We start from the raw sequence: 14663 nt of genomic DNA, 5'->3' as shown, positions 1-14663 counted from the left end.
ATTCAGTTCCTCCTCTGAACATGTCACAGTGCATTACCCTCTCAGAGTTAGCATATTTGAACATCTTGTAGTTGCTCAAGTAGCACAGCCACGGCATATTGAGCTCATCTTTTTCTTTCAAAGGCTGATTCCCGCAGCTTAGGCTCTCAGCTCTTTAAAATTACATTGAGATGAATCTTGCTGCATACAAGCTGTCAGTCTAAATGTAATTTTGGTTTCCAAATCCTGTAAGGTCCTGTATTTTAAACAGTTATATTCAAAATGCCATCTACATGTCTGAGCCTTTTACCAACTTTACATTTGTCCTTAATTTGAGTTCAGTTGTGAACAAAAGGCCAAGTCCCTTCAAAAATGTTCCAAATGTTATGAAGAGGCTTTACTTCAAATACTGCTGGCCTTGATGTAGAAAACCAAAAGGAAGTGGATGAACCTGGCTCAGAGAGCTGGGGAACTGCTGCCTGTTTATGTTGTTTCTTTTGAAGATAATAAGAGAATGATCCCTACGGTACTCACTAACAACTTGACTTCAAAGTAGAGAAGGATCTAAGGGAGACTCCAGAGTTAAAGGGCGGGCGGGGGGGGGGGGGGGGGAGCAAATTAAATTGTTATTATGTTCTTTAAATCATAGAGTATGGAATTTCAGAGCTTCTTCATTGTTTTACCTTAATCCAGACTTAAATGTTATATAGATACTTGCATCTTAGGACCTACTCTTTTGCTGTTACTGTTTTATTTACTGGATTTGGTAAATTTTAAAGATTCTTATGAATTAAGCATAATTTGAAATTATATCTCTTCATATCCTATTATCTATATATCTTATTGTCCAGTTGTAGAAGTACTTTGTAAGTATTTAATTTTATAAACTATATATACAGTTAGGCATAAAGAAAGAAGACCCTGCTGAGGTCAAAAGCCTGAACCTTTAGCATTTGCTCTGTTAGGAAGTGTGTGAATGTTGGTGATGGAGCTTTAGTTGCTATTGCTACTTTTAGCTGCAGGTTATAGAACCACCACTGGCAATAGTTACCATTTAAAAAAAAAATAAATGTTCTTAGTGTTTAAACCCCTCTTAGCTGGGTTTCCTATTATGCCAAGATCTCTACATCTTGGCAGATATGCAGAATTGGGATCTCTGCAATTCTCTTGAGGAAAGACCTTTCCCTCATGGTCACAAGAGGGCTGCCACAATGTCAGCCATCTCACCTGGCCACAGTCAGAAGTAGGAAACAGGTAAGTAGTCAGGAAAGTTAGAGAGCACTATACTTGTACGCTTTTTTCATCAATGAGAAAATATCTTTCCCAGAACCTCCCCAAACCCAGTAAACTTCCTTTATCATCTCATTGGCCTGAACTAGGTCACATAGAAATGTCTAGTTTAAAGAGAGGCTAGGAAAGTGGGTAATTTTATCAGCCTGTATAGTGGCAAGCAGACCAGGGAGGAGGTTGTTAGGCAAAGCTGGGACAGTGGTTGTTCCTGAAAACCTCATGTGACCAAATGAGACCATTCATGGGAAAATTATCTAGAGCTACTGTATTTAAACTCACATCAGAGGCTCATGACTCTCTAATAATATATCAAACCAAGAACTATCCTGCATAATTTAAGTGATGTCTATAAGGAAAACCATCCCATAAGGAAATAATTCAGAAAACAGAATATAGGAGAAGATTCCAAAGAGCCTAACGTTGTCAAACCAAATGATATCCCAGGCCTTCCAGCATCCAGGATGCCACTTACTAATAAATCACAAGTGGAGCAGTAAGAAGCGGTTCTTTCACTAAATCATAACGTGCTCTGAATTAGGAATAGAGTGTCCTGATGAATTTAAATTGGAAAACAAACCAATAAAGATCTGAGAATCTCTTTCCAGACCACTCCCTGCCCTCCCAGTGGCTACTCCTGAGTCCACTCCCTGAGCACAAGACCAGCAGGCTTTTATGCATAAAGCAGAATTAGTCAATGCAGAAATTAAGCTACAGCTTAACAATAAGAATTTGGTGGCTCGTGGAGGCACGCTTCATGAGAGAAATGTCACGGACTTGGCAGATATAAATGTCTGAGAGAAAACATTCCAATAGAATGTACTGAAACACACAAAATCCAAGCAAGAAGCCAGGCTTTCTGGAGGAATCCAAGTATATCCAGGGGTTGCTGGGAAAATCAGACAGATTAAAAAAATATATAATACTTAAAATAGAATTCCAAATTAATGCCTCCTCATTTCTGTATGGAAATGATACATCTGGGGTTAAAGCTACCGTGCTAAGCAAATTTAGATTCGGTATTCATTAAATCCTTTTTGACCGACTGGTGATAATTTTTTTTTCCTACCAACAAATATCCATCAGCTTCTCTACTTGCTCATCCTGATCAGAGATAAATCTAATCAAATCCAGGTGTATAATATTTTCTTCTGCAGTTTAACAGCCACATATACTTGCTGTGCATTTAGCTAATAGACACTGAATCAGAGAAGTCACCTTATACCTGTTCTTTGCTGTCTTTTCTGGACAGTTGAGGGAACATAGGAAATAGAGGTAGAAAGCTACGTGTATACAAGGGAACTTCCTTAGAGGGAGGGGCAAGCAAAGTAAAGGTCCTTGTGGAAGAGACAGTGCAGGGATCCCACCAGGGTAGGAGGTGCCACAATTAGGCCAGCCCATAGACCCCAGGAGACTCTGCACAGACTGCATGCCATTGAGAGCCTCCGGATACCCCTGTACTCAGCTTTGCTGGGAAACTGTGACAGAGGGACTGCCTCAAACTCAGTCCAAGCTGAATGGAGACTCTAAACTGCTGTTCTCAACCACAGATGTTTCCCCACATAGGAGATATTTGGCAATATCTGGAGACATTTTTGCTTACCACAACTGGGGGAAGTGGTGCTTCTGGCCTCTAGTGAGTAGAAGCCAGGGATGCTGCTAAACATCATACACTGCAAGATGCCACCCCCAAAAAGAATTAACTAGCCCCTGATGTCAAGAGTGCCCAGGCTGAGAAGCCCTGCCCTAAACTATGAGACAGGAAAGCTGAGGCTGGGAAAAGGGGAAGAGCTTCATCTTACTCATTTCTTCATCAACAGCACTCAGTACTTTAATACTGAGAGTAATAAGACAATTCTAAACCTGGCTCTACTGTTAACACATTCAAAAACCTTGAACTTGATCAAATTGCTTTATCTTACTCCACTTCAACTCTCTCATCTGTAATTTGGGAATAACAGTATCTAATACAGGTTGAGCACCCCGATCTGAAAATCCTGTATTAGTCCGTTTTCAGACTGCTATAAAGGACTGCCTGAGACTGGGTAATTTATAAAGGAAAGAGGTTTAATTGACTCACAGTTCAGCATGGCTGGGGAGGCCTCAGGAAACTTACAACCATGGTGGAAAAGGAAGCAAGGCACCTTCACAAGGTGGCAGGAAGGAGAAAAGTGCAAGCAGGGGAAATGCCAGACACTTATAAAACCATCAGATCTCGTGAGACTCACTATCATGAGAACAGCATGGGTGAAACCACTCCCTCGATCCAATTACCTCTACCTGGTCCTGCCCTTGACATGTAGGGATTATGGGCATTACAATTCAAGATGAGATTTTGGGTGGGGACACAGCCAACTCATGTCAAGCCCAAATCCGAAATGTTCAAAAATTCAAAACATTTTGAGCACTGACATGGCACTCTAAGGAGATGTTCATTGCAGCATTTCAGATTTTGGAATTTTGGATTAGGGATGCTCAATCTGAAGTACAGAGTAGAGCTACCATGGCAAGATAGGTGAGAGCCAGCCCTAAAAATCAAGGCTGGAGGGAGGGAAGCAGAGCTTCCCTCTGCTTCCTGAATGGTACCTTCCTCACCTCATAGCTTCCCCCCCATCATATGTGCCAAAGTGCCAGCATTCATTTGACATTGTCACTGTTTCTTTGTATATTTAAGAGGTGATCCATTTGTTTTATGCTTCTACATCTACTTGACAGCTGCGTTTCCGTGTTTTCCTTCACTGTTCAGTTTCATTCATTCCTCCGTAGGTTGCTGCCTGCAACTCTTATACCACAGTCTTCCCTCAATATGTCCTGCTATTAGCATGTCAGACTCAACCAGAAAATACTTAGAGCCACCGCTCTGTATATTCCCAATACTACCATGAACACAAGGGTGTGTGTGTGTGTGTATGTGTGTGTGTTTTACATGAAGAAACTTTATTGAGGGATTTAAGATAGATTACAATGAAACAAATGAAATCTAAAACCTGATGCAGAATATCCCATGCACTGCTTTGCCTCATAGGAGTGCACCATCTCCTAATCCTTCCCTGCTGCTCAAGATCCACTCTCCATTTTCTCCCAGACAGACATTGTGATGAACTGAATATTTGTGTGCTCCAAAAATTCATATGTTGAAGGCCTAACCCCCAATGTGATGATACTTGGAAGTGGGGCCTTTGGGAAATAGTTCATGAGGGTGAAGCTCTCATGGGATTAGTGCCCTTATAAAAAGAGACATGGGAGAGATTATCTCTCTGTCTCCGTATGTGAGGATACAGCAAGAAAGCTGCCATCTGTAAACAAGGAAGAGGGCCCTCACCAAGAACCCAACCATGCTGGCACTCAGACTTCCAGAACAACGGGAAATAGATGTTTGTTGTTGAAGCCACCCAAATTATAGTATTGTGTTATAGCAGCCCAAGCTGACTAAACAGACAAGTTCTTCAGTTCTCCCCAGTGTAAATCTCTATCCCACTCTGCAAACAGGAGCTGGATTACATTAGAATCCATCCTCTTCCTCTCACTAAAATAATCTCAAAGTCGGAATTGTTCAAACTAGGAGATCTATATGAGATCTCCACTGAGCAGCGAAGGCCTATGAGGCAGGTACCCTTTAATGTCATGGGTTGGTGGGACACAATGTGATGTCTGGTCCTCTTCCAAGTCTCCTTGTCATTCATCCCATGCCATTATCTCGAACCTACTTTAGATTTCCACTCCTCATTTCACTGAACTCCCCTTGCTATGGCCATCAAGGACCTTCACTTTACCAAATTCAATGGCCAGGTTTTCAGTCTTGATTTTACTGGATCTGTCAGCATTATTTGATCCTGTTCATCACCACCTCCTTAAAACATGTTCTTCACTTGGCTTCCAGGACATCACACCCCTTGGTTTTACTCCCATCTCAACTGACTTCTCCATACCATTGCTGGTTCAACCTCATCTCCCCAGCCTCTCAACTTTGGAGTGCCCCAGGCCTCAGTCAGAAGATCTTCTCTTTTTTCTGTCTACATCTATTTTTAAGTAAGCTCATCAATCTCAAGACTTGAGTACCAGTCTACAATTCCCAAACTTTTTTCTTCAGTCTAGACCTCTCCTATCAAATACCTCCCCTTGGTAAATGACTCATACTTTGTCATTTAAAGATCTGGCTGACATCTCAAACTTATGTTTAAAACTGAACTCCTAATTACCCTTCAATAGTAACCCCAGCCTTCCAACTGCACAGACCAAAAATGTAGAAGTCATCCATGACTCTCCCTTTCTCTCACATCCCATTCAGTTGTTCAGTGAATATATCCAGAATCAAACCACTTCTTGCCCCCTCCTTGTAACTTCATCTAAGCTACCATCATTTTCTCCTGGATTACTGCAAGAGATTCCAAATGGCTAATTTCCAACATATATGCCAGAATGATTCTACTACAAAATCAGACCTATCACTGCTATGCTGGAGTCCCTGCAACGATCCCCCCTCTGACTCAATAAAAGCTACAGTCCATATTACATCCTCTAAAAGACCACATACCCAGCCCCTCTGTTCCCACTTGGCCTCATCTCTCACTTTTCTCCCCAGTTTCACACTTCTCCAGACCCTCTGGCATCCTTGCCTTTCCTGGCAATCCGCTACCTAGAACACTCCTCCCTCTGATGTCTGAAAGGCTCAGGACTCAAGCTATCCCCTCCTCACTCTTCTACTTAAAATTGAAACCTCCTCCACCCAACACTCACTTTTGCCTCTTTCTGCTTTCTCTTCATAGTAATCCTTTGCATCTGACTTGTTACTTATGTTCATTATTGCTTTGAACTCTTTTCTTTCTCTGGAATGAAAAAGCTCCATGATGGTAACCTCCCTGAAATTTTTGTTCGTTATTTTATTCCCAGCAACAACATCAGTGTTTGACACATTGTAGGCACTCAGTCAATATTTATTAAATAAGTGGACTATTAGAACATACATACATATCTCCCAATGATAAACAATTCTTGGAGGGACAGTCTAATTTTTTCTTCATTTTAAAGGTATTTTTACAATACTTCAGTCTGATTTTTATATTTTATTTTTATTTATTTATGTATTTATTTTTGAGACAGAGTCCCACTCTGTTGCCCAGGCTAGAGTGCAGTGGCCCGATCTCGGCTCACTGCAACCTCTGCCTCCCAGGATCATGCAATTCTCCTGCCTCAGCCTCTTGAGTAGCTGGGATTACAGGCATGTGCCACCATGCCTGGATAATTTTTTATACTTAGTAGAGAAGGGGTTTCACCCTATTGGCCAGGCTGGTCTTGAACTCCTGACCTCAAGTGACCCACCTGCTTCAGCCTCACCAAAGTGCTGGGATTACAGACGTGAGCCGCCGCAAATTTTTTTAGAGAGAGGGTCTTGCTCTGTTGCCCAGGCAGGAGTACAATGGCATGACCATAGCTCACTAGAACCTCAAAATCCTAGGTTTAAGTAATCCTCCTGTTTCAGCCTCCCAAGTAGCTGAGACTACAGGCATGCACCACCATATCCAGCTAATTAAAAGAAAAAAAATTATAGAGATGGGTTTTTGCTATGTTGCCCAAGCTGATCTTAAACCCTTGGCCTCAAGTGATCCTCCCACCTCGGCCCCTCAAAGTGCTGGAATTACTGTTGTGATATTATGTATCAATTTAAAACCTGACTTTTTAATTTATACATAATATTAATGTACATTTATAGGGTATATATGATACTTTGTTACATGCATAGAATGTAATAATCAAGTCAGGGTATTTAGGACATTTGTCATCTCAAGCATGTATTACTTCTATGTGTTAGGGACATTTCAAGATCTCTCTTCTAACTATTCTGAAATACATAACACCAAGAAAAGGAAAATTGTTCATTAATGTAATCTAATTTGTATAGCTTTTCTATCTGGGCATGGATACCTCCATTTAACATTGATTTTCAGAGCAGCTTCTGTTTCTCTTTCCTGGTTCCATACAATGTCCAGGAACCTGCAGATACGTAGAAAACAAGTCCCATTGTAATACTTATCCAATAGAACCTTCACCCTCTACTGGGTTCATTTGTAGGAACATGGTAAAATATAAATGTCTATAGCTAAAATGTTCCTTTACTTTGAACAGGTCAAATTCTTTAGCAGAGTATTCTCTTCAACAGTCTCCAACCTTTCCATCAGCTGAAGGGCTGTAGAGTAAGAATTTATTTTTAGGCTATCCAGAGAAAATGTTCAAGGTGTTAGGATTGAAGGAGGGTTCTTCCAGATGTTTACAATTTGGCTACAGCTCTGCTTAGAATAATGTATTTTAAAAGTTAAGAGACCTTAAGAGATCGCCTACTTCAATCTAAACAGGTAAAGAAAGCACATGTCTTGAAGGCCTGTATGGTTATTCAGAGCTGGGGATCAAAGTCCTTAATCTCTCTGAGCCTCTGTTTATTCATCTACAAAGTTGAAATAGTAATACTATCTTAGTACCTGCCAGGATTAGGATGGCTCCCTCTATGGACTGAGCCTTACCTTACTTCTTTGAATTGCAGACAGAAAGAAGTTGCAGAAGTCCAGGAGCCAGAGATCAGTGAAGGGAGTTTTCTCTCCCTCTGTTTCCCATCCATGAAAATGCTATAAAAAATTCAGGTATCATTCTCCCTGCTCCCACCTCTCTGCCAAAGTTGAAATATTTTGCTGTCCAGCAGTCCCAGGCTTCTGAACTGGAACAGCTTGCTTGGTCAGAGAGAAGCGCCCAGAGGAGTTTGCCTACAACCTCAGAAACTACAGACATAAACTGGCAACTGCTTCAAAGGCAGAGGATGTTCTTGCCCTTTTATAGAACTCCCAAGTGGAAACAATAGACCAACGGAGACAGCCAGTCATATCTCTCTTCATTTGGGATATATATATATATATCTGTGTGTGTATATGTGTATATACATATCTCCCAATGATAAATATATGGATATATATATACACACATATATATACATATATACACATACACATATATATGTATACACATACACAAACATGTATTTGTTGTTTTGTTCTTTAATAGAAACATTGGAAAGCAAGCTAGCACACTTTTAGACGAGATAGTCTTCCCAGGAAATTTGCAAACATTGCATGTTCTTTTTCCTTTTTAAATATGTATGGTCCATCTTCTGGGAAAGGGCACATCAATCTTTACAGTATCTTTATTAAGAAAAACAGCCATCATTACAGCCTTGTTAACTCTGCTTTCTACCAAATATATGTATATATTTTACATGGTGAGTATATGTGGTGGGGTGGAGGAAAGGAGGTGCTTAAAGCCTATGAAGAAGATTTCACTGTGGGAGTTAAACAATAATTACAGATTTCATAGTGATACCACAAGGTTCTAGTGAAATCAAAATAGAAACGTGTAGCACAGTGCCTAAGCACTCTGCACTTAATAAATGCCAGTTCCCTTCTGTCTTTTGTATTTTTATCAAAATGATGGCTGGTGAAGTTTAATTCTTCAATAGCTTTCTTATTGCTTATCTCTTATTGCCCCTGAAAAAAAGGAGCAAACACGATGATGCCCTTTATTTAAGCAGACAGAAAGAATGAGGTAAAGCAAGCGCTGATGGAGACAAGATTTTTTCCCTCTTTGGACTGGTTCCAACATATGCACATGATGGCATATGGACAAGTTAGAGAGGTATCAGATGAAAATCAGGCTAATAAGTCATTTTTGTAGACATAGAAATGATTAAATTATGCTTAACAGAGAACAACAAAATGAATTCTAGTACATTCCATACCATGAAATACCAAGCAGATATTACCAAGAATGAAATAGATCTCTATGTAGAGATTTAATCCTATTTTACACGTGCATATATCATATATAATCATATATATATTAAATATAATCATATAAGCACAGACATGTAAAATATATAATTTATATACTAAAAATATATCTAGTGTATAAACTAGATATATCATATATATTTTACATGCTTCTGTGCTTATTTGTGCATATATATGCTTATGTGTTTATATGATAAGTGTATATATCTGAAAGGGCACAATTCAAACAGTTATGTATAAAACGTCTGATGGGGAGAAGAGTGATTTACACTTTTTATGCCATACATGTAGCACAAACCTTTAATTCTCATTGACTGTCCATATACTTCTGCAATTTTCCATTTTCCCATACGGTTAGGTGGAGTCACACAACTGGTTTCAGCCCATGACATGTAAGCAGAAGTGACACACATCACTTTATCTCTGGGATACTTAAAGTTGTGAGTCCTTCAAGCAATCTCCCTACCACAAAAAGGAAGCAGTCTGGATCACTGTTACCCATGCAAGATGGCTTCCCAGGGGAATGGCTAACTTGAACTAAAAATGTGTGAGTGTGCATGTGTGTGTGTGAGGGGATTATTGTGTAAAGGCACTGAGAGATGGAAGTTCATTAATGTAGTAATTGTCTATTGGAGCATAACAAATTACTCTCCCAGCCCCCACCCCCAAAGCTTAGCAGCTGGAAGCAACCAATATGTATTATTTCACAGATCAGGAACCCAGGAGGAGTTCTGGCTCAGAACCCCTCATGAGGCTACCATCAAAGTATTGGCCAAGGCAGTAGGCATCTCAAGGCTCCACTGGGGCTGGAGAATGTGCTTCTAAGCCTACCCACCTGGCTGTTGGTAAGTCTCAGCTCCTTGGCAGCTATTGGCTAAAAACATCCATCACCTCTCCGTAGGGTTGCTCATGACAAGGCAGCTTACTTCCCCAGAGAGAGACGTGAGGATAAAAGAGAGAGGGGCACAGAGAGAGGAAACAAGATGGAAGCCACGGTCTTTTTATAACCTAATATTACAAGTGACATCCCATCATTTCTGCCTTATTCTGTTAATTAGAAGCAAGTCACTAAATCCAGCCGACATTCAAGGGGATGGGAAATGCACAAGGGCATGAATAGCAGGAGCTGGATTCCCAGGGGCCATCCTTGGGGCTGACTACCACAGGCAGCATAGCCTAGCCTACCCCCAAACAATGCAATATTCTTCTCTGTTTAAAATTTTTTATAGCAAGCATGAGTTATTTTTATAATATAAAAACCAAACACTAAAACCTTATATAGCATGTTTTTTAGAAAACTACCCAATTAGAATCTCAGAAATTCTTCCCCCCACCCAAAGAGAGATACCTAACGTGATAGACAACTAGTAAAATTATCCATTTTGCCTCTAGTCAAAGTAACTCATTACACGAGTTCTTAAATGCACATCTTGAAAGTGACTTATTTTATCTCTGCTCCATTTGTGCTTTTGTCACACTAAAGACATTTCCTTTCCTATAATCTAAACTACTAGGAGGTCTCCTGAGCATTTTCTGCAGAAAATCACTTTCCCCTCCGTTTCCTTAGTGTTAATTGTACAGAGCAGCAACCTCTGAAGTGAGAATACAAAGTGAACTGGACAGCAGCCCCCTTTTAAACCCAGGTCCCCAAAGTTGACATCAAGCTTTGAAGACACTGCCTTTTATTAATTAGCTAAAGGTCTGCTTGCGGTTGCTATTGTACAACCACCTCACTGTTTACCTTCATCTTCACTGGAGCTCTTCAATGTTCTAAGATAATCAGGCAACTGGGAGATGAGCTCACCAAGCCAGCAGGATTTGGGTCAGTCTTACAGGATATTCATACATCTCAGATGTCTTTCTTGATGAATCTGAAAAGGAAGAAGGTACAAGCGAACATAAATAGTAAACACCTTAAAAAAAAGGGTAAAGATAAAAACTTCAAGGGGTTTCCTCTGTATTTAGGAGGAGAGGACTAAATAAGCAAAAGCCCAGAGCTATCTTTAGTGGGAAAAATTACAAGGTAAAAAAGAAGTGATACAAGAGACAGAATCTAGAAGATAGAAAATAAGATCAAATAGAATAGGGAATGCTGGGAAGACTGACATTGATGGTGTAGTAGATTTCAACTTTCTAAATAGTAGACATCATATTTCATACCATTTTGAGAGTGAACGTGCTTTGACTGCCTGTACCCTTTTTAAGAGCTAGGTAAGATTCAAGTGAATCTAACAGCATGGTAAAGTTGGCAAGTGACTTTAAATCATTTTTAATAGTTGCAGTTTGCAAAAAAATGGGTCCGATGGGAAGACAGTGAGGAGTTTTCATCACAGCTGGGTAGTCCCCATAATTTCCCTCAATTTTCTTCTAAAAATCCCACATCAGCAATGTAATTGTCTGCCTGTTTCCCTTCCACCCCAGATGGAAGACAGAGTGCATTGAAGAGAATAATAATGTGATATTCAATAAAGTGTTCTCAGCAAAACCCTGGGCTGGGGTGGGAAGTAGGAGTGGGATCCAGAGATGAAGGGGACACTACTTCTCGATGGGAGCATCACCTTCTCACAAGGCAGACCACCTTATCATTGGATACCTCTTATTCTTGGAAAAAACCCAAATATTGTCCCTTTGGATTTTTTTTTTTTGGGGGGGGTATTTGTTTTCCTCTCTGAAAATGCACAGGATTTCAACCTACCATCCCACCCCTACCCACACCCCTTACAGTCCTGGGTATCACACAGCCAGAGCAATTTGGAGGAGATCCTCTGGGGCAAAGAGAGAGAAGATGCATAATGCCACACTTTGTCACCATCCTTCTTTCAGAGTAGTTTGGCTCATGTTTATTTTACATATTGGCTTTCACTCAGGTTTCATTTGAAAGAGCTTGGAGACAGGAAAAGAAAAACTTCTTTTTAAAGAAATTGATAAACTATCCCAAAGATTAGCAGTAGCTTTAAAAAAAAATTCTTCCAGAGTGGGAAATTCTTAAGCACGAAATATGGGGGAAATACTAAAACTGGTAACAGACTCATATTCAGAAAATTGCCCAGGACCTTCCAAGAGACAGTAAAAGTCGTTTGCCTGAGCGTTCCTAATTTGACTTGTCTCTCAGTTCTACTACAATAGTCTAAGAGCCTATTGATGGCTAAGGATTTGCTGACTGTATTAGCCGGGATTAAGTACAGCTGCACATGACAGAGAATCTAACCCAAAAGTGGTCGAAACAAGGTGGAAGTGTGGTGGCTCCACAGAGTCATTAGGGTTCCATGTGCCTTCCAGCTGTCCCTAGGGTCTGGCCTCCACCATCACTACCCACAAAATTGGCTAGACCTTTAGGACCAAATCTGGCCTTCCAGTCAGCAAAGGAGACAAAGGAAGAGTGAATACACACCCACAGTCCTTTAATAAAGTTTCTAGAAATGCCTATATCAGTTAACTCCTCCCCAGTAATGCTGTATTAAATTACTCTTGTGCCTGTGGCCCTCTGATCTAGTCTGGCCTCAGCAGAGCGGCTCTGCTTCAGGCTGCAGATCTGACCAGGCTTGGCACCATGCTACAGTTTGGATTTAGATCTGCTTTATGTGTCTTCACTCTGTTGCCCCGGCTAATAGAATCAACACTTCTGGAAACATATTTTTTCTATGGAAGAGTTCAAATGCTCCCAGAAAGGCAAACAAAAATGTGCAATGCCTCTTAGGGTATAAGGTTTGAATTGGCACAAAGTCCCTTCTACCCACATGCCATTGGCAAAAGAAAGTCACATGATCAAGTTCAATATCAATCACATGGAAAGTATACTCTTCCCATGAAAGTTGAGGGAGAGGAATGAATATTTTTTGAATCATAATACATTACACCATCGGTACCAGACTTGTACATTTGGTGATTCACTAGAAGGACTCACAGGACTCAGAAATCATTATGTTCCAGTTATGGTTTATTACAATGAAAGGATACAAAGCAAATTCAACAAAGGGAAAAATACATAGGGTGAAGTCCAGAGGAAACGAAGGGCAAACTTCCAAGAGTCTCTCCCAGTGGAGTCACACAGGAAGCACTTATTTCTCCCAGCAACAAGTTGTGAGAACCTATTCTGTTCAGATTTGTCTAAGAGGGAAGCTTGTCTGAGTCTAGGGCTTTTATCAGGTGTCAGTCACATAGGCATGTAGTTTCTATACGATTGACTATAGTCACTGGAGTCCCAAGAAGGAAAGCAGGTATCCATCATAAATCACATTGTTGGCACAAACTATCCAGATAAATGGGTATAATGTGATTCATGCAAAGCACTTATCAGTTAAAATATTCTAAGAGCTCAATTCTGAGGAATCAGCCAAGGGCCAGTCATGAAACAGGCCCTTGTTAGAAAACTGCAAGATTTGCAACTTGAGGAAGCTGAGTTAACACTTTACTGCACGCTACCCCATACCCTTTCCTCTGATAGAGGCCAAAATGCCATCACACTGACCACACCTAGGTGCAGGGAGTCTGGGCAAGGTAATTTTTGTTCCAGGTGAATACATATCCAGCTAAGAATCAGTTCCACTCTTAAGGAAAAAGTTGAGAAGAGATTATGGGGTGCCACACTAAGCACTTGAGATGAATTGGAAAACAGAGTAAGAGACAGATCAGAGTTAGGGAACTATTACTACCTGACCACTGATGAAAATATTTTACCTCGACCAAGATGTCATCAATTACAAGACACACAATTATCTAAATACTACTAGAAAAGGGGGAATACTGCTGCCAATTAAACAATGGCAATGCTTTCACTTCACATACATAACAAAATGTATGAAACTCGTCGATAAAGCTCAATGAATTTCCACACCCATGTGAACAGCACCCTGGATCAAGAACTAGATCATTGTCAGAACCCTAGAAGACCTGTATGCCTGCTGTCAATACTACCTTCTTCCAAAAGTAACCATTATCCTGGCTTCCAACACCACAAAAATTTTCCTATTTTTGAATTTTATATAAATAGAACTGTGAATTTTGTATTCTTTTCAGTCTGGCTTTTGTTCAATATTATGTTGATGATACCCATTATTACTTGCTATTAGAACATATTTATTCTCATTGCTGTATGATATTCCATTATATGAATATACACAATATAATGATCCATCACATTATTGATAGGCATCTGGCTGTTTATATTTTGAAGGTTTTACAAATAATGCTGCTATCAACATTCTTATACTTTTATTTGGATGAGTATTTATATACATTTCTACTGGGTACATACCTAGAAGGAGAATTGCTGGATCAGAGCAGATATTTAGATGTTGCCAAAATATTTTCCCAAAGTAGTTGCTCAATTAACATTCCCATCAGCAATATTCAAGAGTTTCAGTTCCAATAGCTAAACCAGCTTACAACTTGATATGTTTGCATTTTAGCCTTCTCATGGGTATATAGTGTTATCAACTGTGGTTTTAATTTGCATTTTCCTGATGACTAACAAAGTTAAGCACCTTTTACATTTATTGACCATTTTATATCCTTGTCTGTCCATGTCTTTGCTCATTATTTTATTAGGATGTTTGTCTTATTACCAAT

General features: G+C 40.0%; 1 long non-coding RNA gene across 1 annotated transcript in view; it reads right to left on the bottom strand.

Annotated features, from left to right (window-relative positions):
• Positions 1 to 14663, bottom strand: part of LOC134737137 (uncharacterized) — a 234591-nt gene that overhangs the window by 211963 nt on the left and 7965 nt on the right. The window contains exon 2 of the long non-coding RNA XR_010121746.1: positions 10837 to 10966. This is a non-coding gene — a long non-coding RNA (uncharacterized lncRNA). The remainder of the gene's footprint in view (positions 1 to 10836; positions 10967 to 14663) is intronic.

The sequence above is a fragment of the Symphalangus syndactylus genome, chromosome 7, assembly GCF_028878055.3.
Source record: "Symphalangus syndactylus isolate Jambi chromosome 7, NHGRI_mSymSyn1-v2.1_pri, whole genome shotgun sequence".
Taxonomy (NCBI): Eukaryota; Metazoa; Chordata; class Mammalia; order Primates; family Hylobatidae; genus Symphalangus; species Symphalangus syndactylus.
The sequence above is the reverse complement of the archived record's forward strand: the minus strand, read 5'-3'. Positions and strand labels throughout refer to the sequence as shown.